Raw genomic sequence first — 7,894 nt, 5'->3', positions numbered from 1 at the left:
GCTTCCGGGTCTGCGCAGACGCGGGCCACCTTCTGGTAATCTACTGAAGGGTCTGCGTTTGTATGGCGCCAGCCGATTAGATGCTTGTCAAGGGCCGACTTCTTTGTGTAGCAAGTTCCCACAAACGAGGAAAGGCGAAATAGAAACACAGCGTTCTGGGAATACTCAGCAGCTTGTACAACGAGGAAAGAAATTATTTATCCGAAACTTTAACGGAATTTCTCTGTCCTAACTAATGGAATATTGTGGACACTATGTTTTTGTTTTTGAATCATTCTGGTGCGTAACTATTGGCAGGAGCTGTGGGATAATTCTCCGACCTAAGCACTTGTGGCATATCATATTAGTTCCACAGAGACAAGCTTTCATACTGTAAGGCAGGAACTCTGACATTTCCTTGTGAGAATGTCACCTCTGTTCCTGCTCCACCATTTGCAGATTTCTCACAAGTTAACTACACGTAGGGAAGGTTGTTCATTCTATCTCACTGACAGTACGAAATAAGATTAGGAAATGTACAGCAAGCAAGCAGAATGGCAAATGATATACTGGCCCTTTAAGAGAGTATTTGAGGCCAGCTGTAAATATAAAAAAAGAAAAGTTTATTTTTCCAATCTTCCCAATCCTGACAAAAGTCTTAAAGTGTTAACCGAGTTGCTGTTTCTACAGTTGTGGCTTGACATTATGAGTATTTCTAGCATTTCTTGCTTTTATAAAGCCATTAAACAAAGGCAGATTTAGGCCATTTGTGATGGTTTGCTGACTGTGAAGTTTTAAACTCAAACGAGGATTTAAAGCCCTCTCCAATGCCAGCAAATTTTTTCTTAAATATGGAATTCAAAAGTCGTAGAGAAGTACAGCACAGAAACAGGCCCTATACTCATCGACTTGCACTGGGACCATAGCCCTCCGTACCCCGACTATTCATGTACCTTCAAACTTATCTTAAACATTAAAATCACACTTGCATGGACCACTTGTGCTGGCAGCTCATAACCCTCTGAGTGAAGAGGTTTCCCCTCATATTCCTCTTAAACTTCACACCTTTCACACTTAAGCCATGTCCTCTTGTGGTCCCACCAAGCTCAGTGGAAAACATCTGCTTGTATTTACCCTATCTATATCTATACCCTTCATAATTTTAAATACCTCTATAAAATTTCCTCTCAATCTTCTACATTCCAAAGAACACAATCCTAACCTATTCAATCCTGCCTTATAACTCAGGTCCTCCAGACCTGGCAACATTCTTGTAAATTTTCTCTGTACTCTTTCAACCTTGTTTACACCTTTCATAGTCATAGTCATAGACATAGTCATACTTTATTGATCCGGGGGGAAATTGGTTTTCGTTACAGTTGCACCATAAATAATAAATAGTAATAGAACCATAAATAGTTAAATAGTAATATGTAAATATTATATATTATACTCGTTGGAATTTAGAAAATTGAGGGGGGATCTTATTGAAACGTATAAAATCCTAAAGGGATTGGACAGACTAGATGCAGGAAGATTGTTCCCGATGTTGGGGAAGTCCAGAATGAGGGGTCATAGTTTGAGGATAAAGGGGAAGCCTTTTAGGACCGAGATTAGGAAAAACTTCTTCACACAGAGAGTGGTGAATCTGTGGAATTCTCTGCCACAGGAAACAGTTGAGGCCAGTTCATTGGCTTTATTTAAGAGGGAGTTAGATATGGCCCTTGTGGCTAAAGGGATCAGGGGGTATGGAGGGAAGGCTGGTACAGGGTTCTGAGTTGGATGATCAGCCATGATCATGCTGAATGGCGGTGCAGGCTCAAAGGGCCGAATGGCCTACTCCTGCACCTATTTTCTATGTTTCTATGTAAATTATGCCAGTAAATTATGAAATAAGTCCAGGACCAGCCTATTGGCTCAGGGTGTCTGACCCTTAAAGGGAGGAGTTGTAAAGTTTGATGGCCACAGGCAGGAATGACTTCCTATGACGCTCAGTGCTGCATCTGGGTGGAATGAGTCTCTGGCTGAATGTACTCCTGTGCCCACCCAGTACATTATGTAGTGGATGGGAGACATTGTCCAAGATAGCATGCAACTTAGACAGCATCCTCTTTTCAGACACCACCATGAGAGAGTCCAGTTCCATCCCCACAACATCACTGGCCTTACGAATGAGTTTGTTGATTCTGTTGGTGTCTGCTACCCTCAGCCTGCTGCCCCAGCACACAACAGCAAACACGATAGCACTGGCCACCACAGACTCGTAGAACATCCTCAGCATCATCCGGCAGATGTTAAAGGACCTCAGTCTCCTCAGGAAATAGAGATGGCTCTGACCCTTCTTGTAGACAGCCTCAGTGTTCTTTGACCAGTCAAGTTTATTGTCAGTTTGTATCCCCAGGTATTTGTAATCCTCCACCATGTCCACACTGACCCCCTGGATGGAAACAGGGGTCACCGGTACCTTAACTCTCCTCAGGTCTACCACCAGCTCCTTAGTCTTTTTCACATTAAGCTGCAGATAATTCTGCTCACACCATGTGACAAAGTTTCCTACCGTAGCCCTGTACTCAGCCTCATCTCCCTTGCTGATGCATCCAACTATGGCAGGGTCATCCAAAAACTTCCGAAGATGACAAGACTCTGTGCAATAGATGAAGTCCAAGGTGTAAGTGGTGAAGAGAAAGGGAGACAAGACAGTCCCCTCTGGAGCCCCAGTGCTGCTAATCACTCTGTCGGACACACAGTGTTGCAAGCACACGTACTGTGGTCTGCCAGTCAGGTAATCAAAAATCCATGACAGCAGGGGAGCATCCACCTGCATCGCTGTCAGCTTCTTCCCCAGCAGAGCAGAGCGGATGGTGTTGAATGCACTGGAGAAGTCAAAAAACATGACCCTCACAGTTCTTGCTGGCTTGTCCAGGTGGGCGTAGACATGGTTCAGCAGGTATGACTATAACTGTGACTATGACTACACCCCAAGTCCCTTTGCACCTCTAATTTCTGGATTTACTTCCTGTTCAATAAATAGGCTACACCCTTATTCTTTCTACTAAAATGTATCACCATAAATTGCCTGAAATTAAATTCTTATACCATTCTAAACCTTTTGTTTTATTCATTATTCTGGAGTCTTCAGTAACTTCTCTTGCACTCTTCTCTTTTACTTTACCCACACTTTTCCAAGCTGTTGAATCCACCCCCTACTAGTTAGTTTAAAGCCCTACCTACATGTCTTGTTATGTGATTCACCAGGATCCTGGTTCTATCATGGTTCAGGTGGAGACCATCCGTTAGAACAGCTCCCTCCTCTCCTAATACTGGTGCTAATATCCCATGAATTCAAACGCACTTCTCTCACAGCAATCTTTAAACCACACCTTTATCTCTCCGATCTTATTAACCCTATGTCAATTTGTACGTGGCTTAGATAACAATCCTCAGATAATTACCTTTTAGGTTCTGCATTTTAATTTAGACCCTAGCTGCTCAAATTCCCTTTGCAAAATTACTTTCCTCATTTTTCCTTTGAACCAAGAGAACTGGGTTCCCCCCCCCCCCACTAAAATCTAAAATTCCTCTACAGGTAGGCTGAGATGTCATCAGGTTGACAATACAGACCTCAGGACACTCAATTCTTGCAAAAGAAATTTGTCTCTTCCCCCGATTATACTATCCACATTTACATTTCTCTTCTCTCACCCCTCCCCCTGCAGCTCCCTTGACTATGGTACCACAGCTCAGTTGCTCATCCTTCCTACAGCCCACACTCTCAGCCTCACACGCAGAATTATTTTAGATTTTCAACAGCTGCAATTTTTTAAAACTATCAAATATAATTCCTCGAATGGCAGGTTTGTCATTTGAAGAGAAAAATTAAAAGGCCATTTAAGGCTGCGATGAGTAGAAATCCGGAGGTAATGAAACAGCTGAATCTTTTTTACTCTCTGCTCTGGACTGGAGAAGTTCTTACGAATTTTAGTAAAGCATTTGATAAGGTTGCACAGGATAGGCCCATAAACACGGAGAATTCTGCAGATGCTGGAAATTCAAGCAATACACATCAAAGTTGCTGGTGAACGCAGCAGGCCAGGCAGCATCTCTAGGAAGAGGTACAGTCGATTCAGAAAGGCAGGAGACATAGGATCCAGGGAAACTTGGCTGTGCGGATTCAGAATTGGCTTGCTACAGAGACAGAGGGTGGTTGTAGATTGAGCGCATTCTGCCTGAATTTGCAGATAGCACGAAAGTTGGCGGATTGTGTATAGCGTGGAGCATTATTGTAGGCTGCAGAGCTGGGCTGAGAAGTGGCAGATGGTGTTCAAGCTGAAAAAAGTGTGAAGTGATTCACTTTGGAATGTGACGCCAAACCAAGTTATCAGACGATTGATGCTAATGAGAGAGGAGAGAGATTAACGGAAAAGAGACACAATTCAGAATATTGACAGACCGGTCGCTTTGAACCTGAACTGTTTGAAGTGACAGGCGATACCCCAGCAGGGGGATAAAAAGAGCAGGTTCGCTAAGGCACGGCACACACCACGAGATCACGAGATAACGAGACCCTGGAAAAGCGGTGTGCCCCCACAAGTTGGTGCGAGTGTGGAGGTCCGGTTCATGGGAACCGACCATAGACTCACAGGGTGAAAAGGTACGATCGGTGGGAACCTGGTGTGTGTGTCCGCCCTTGCCTGGGTGCCGGGTTCACCGCGGAAGAACGGTCGTATCCGGAACGGAGGGGTCACAGTCGGTGACCACAGCGGGATAGAAGACATAAGAGGGTCCGCCCGAAACCAACTGCGAAGAACATCAAAGGTCTGCCTGAATCAAACTGCATTCCCCCCGCCTCTCTCTCTCTCCAACGGCACAACAGCGATTACTGCGAACTGTACTAAGTTGAACTGAACTCTGCGTCACTTAAGACTGATCATTTTACCCCTAGACTGCGATAGAGCTTGGTTTGATTCCTATTACCCTAGTTCTGTGTACATGTGTGTATTATCACTGCTAACCTGTTGCATTTATATCCTTACGATTAGAGTACTGTGTTACTTATTTCTTTAATAAACCTTTATTAGTTCCTAGTAATCGAGACTCCAACGCGTGGTCCATTTCTGCTGGTTTGGCAACCCAGTTACGGGGTACGTAACAGGAAGGTTAAATTTGAAAGAAGAATATAGGATTATTAAGAGTATTCTTAAGTGTGGAGTAACAGAGGGATCTTAGGGTTCACATCCATAGAGCCCTCAAAGTTCCAGCACAAATTGATAGAGTTGTTTAGAAGATGCATGAAGAAATGTTTCAGCTCTATAAAACCCTGGTTAGATCACACTTGGAATATTGTATTCTATTCTGGTCACCTCAACATAGGAAGGATGTCGAATCTTCAGAGAGGGTCCAGAAGAGATTTACCAAGATGCTGTCCAGACAAGAGAGCATGTCTTATGAGAATGGGTTGATGAACTTGTGTCTCCTATACTTCCTCCCTGGTGGTAGTAGTGAGAGGAGGGCATGTTCCAGATGGCGAGGGTTCTTAATGATGGATGCCACCTTCATAAAGCACTGCCATTTGAAGATGTACTCAGTGGTGGGAGGGTCATGTCTGTGATGGAGCTGGTTGAGTTTACAATCTTTTGGAGCCTCTTTCAATCCTGTGCACTGGTGCCTCCATAACACAAAGTGATGCAACCAGAATTAGAATCAGGTTTATTATCACCAGCATGTGTCGTGAAATTTGTTAATTAGCAGTAGCAGTTTTAGGCAATACATGATAATATTGAAAAAAGAAAAAAAAAGCAATCAGTAAATATTTATGTGTATATTAAATAGATTAAAAGCAGTGCAAAAACAGAATATTTATATTTAAAACTGTTTATGACAGTGTTCATGGGTTCAATGTCTACTTAGGAATCATATGGTGGGGGAAAAGTAGCTGTTCCTGAATTGCTGAGTGTGTACCTTCAAGACTTCTGTACCTCCTTTCTGACAGTAACCATGAGAAGGTATGCCCTGGGTGATCATGGAATGCTCTCCACATACATCGGTAGAAATTTGCTAGTGCTTCATATACCAAATTTCCTCAAACTCCTAGTAAATATAGCCATTGGCATGCCTTAACATGATTGGATCAATATGGTGAAATATTGATGCCCAGGAGTGAAACTACTCACCTTTGCACCTCTGATCCCTCAATCAGAACTGGCGTGTGTTCTCTCAATTTTCCCTTCCTGATGCCTACAATAAATTCCTTGGTCTACTGCTGTTGAGTACAACGCTGTTACATTACTTGACCAGCCAAACTATTTCCTCCTGTACGCTTCGTCGTTGCCATCCGAGTTTGTGCCGATAGTGGTGACACCAGCAAATTTATAGATTCCATTTGAGCCGTGCCTAGCCATACAATCCTGAATGTAGAGCAGTGGGCTAAGCATGCATCTTTGTGGTGTATCTGCACCTCTGTTGGTTGCCAACAAAGAGATGTTATCGCCAATCTGTGTAGACTGTGGTCTCCCACTAAGGAAGTCAACAATCTATTTGCCAGGGAGGTATAGGGGCACAGTTTTGAAGCTTGTTCATTAATGCTGAGGGATTGATAGTGTTTAACGGCGAGTTGAAACAGCAGCCTAATATAGGTATTGATATTTGCCAGGTGGTCCTAAATCCAGGAGAGCCAGTGAGATTGCATCTGCTGTAGACCTGTTATGACTGTAAGCAAACTGCATCAGATCCATGTCCCTGTCAGGATAGTTATTTCTAGCCATCACCAACTCAAATACTGCATCACAGAAAATGACAGTGCTACCATGTGATAGATGTTGAAGGCTATTCATCTTGCTCTTATCTGTAAGAGGCAAAACCTAGTCATCCTTTCTGCCTCCGTACTGATTTTGTGTACCTTTTATCTGGAGAGAGAAAACTCTTGATTTCAAACCTCCGCTGCCTTGCGACTATACCTGCTCACGGGAAAGGCTTTGGGAGTAAACCCCGAGCAAAAAACCAGAGTTTGAATCCCGAAGGCGGCTGACTGCTGTACTCGGCCCTGGCTGGCATCAAACTGTATCGACTTTCGTTGTTCCTATGGACCTGTCGTCATCAGCATGGGGAGGCGGGTCCCACTGCATGAGCAACAGACAGATCTCCGTATCGACTCTGCCCTGGAGAGGCCACTCCCCAGTGACTACCAGAGGCGCAGTACCCATGGTCGACCATGACCGACAGAGGCCACACACACACGTATCTGGAGATCCACCTCTGATTGACTGTGCATGCACATGAAATTCCTTATATTTACAACCTTTGTATAAATCTCTTCCCCACTCTCTCCGAAGTTTGGTTTACTAGATAAAACATTTTTAATGTGCCAAAAAACAGCAATAAGGTAGATGGAATGAGCAGAGACTAGTTGCTAAAAAGCTCATTAGTGTGCTGTATATTCTATCTAATGTAATTCATGACAAATGTCGGGTATGACAGACCACAGTTGGTAACTAGACAACTTCCAAATCCTACAGAGTGGAGGTGTAGGGATGACATTGAGGTACAAATCAAAGAGCAATTGAGATAAATTTGCTTTTATGTTAACTACATTTTTAAGTCTCAAAGGTAGTTAGAGGTAGTACATGTTATGAACAAGAAATCTACAAGAGACTGTCGCTATATTTTCCAGATAAAAGGATTGAAGTTAAAGCTGAATAATGAGGGAATAACAATGTCATACAACAGGCTGGCATAACTGAAAACTGAACAGCCACACATCTAAAAGTTCAGAAACAGGAACAGAAACAGTTAATGTTTTAGAACTACTGAAAGATCATCAGCCTGACACGTCAACTGTTTCACCACATTTGTACTTGAATATTGAATATTTCCATTCATCAGAATTACAGTATCCAGGGCATTTTGTTTCATACTTCCA

Source organism: Mobula birostris, chromosome 8 (assembly GCF_030028105.1).
Source record: "Mobula birostris isolate sMobBir1 chromosome 8, sMobBir1.hap1, whole genome shotgun sequence".
In the NCBI taxonomy this organism is placed as follows: domain Eukaryota; kingdom Metazoa; phylum Chordata; class Chondrichthyes; order Myliobatiformes; family Myliobatidae; genus Mobula; species Mobula birostris.
Note: the sequence above shows the minus strand (reverse complement) of the source record.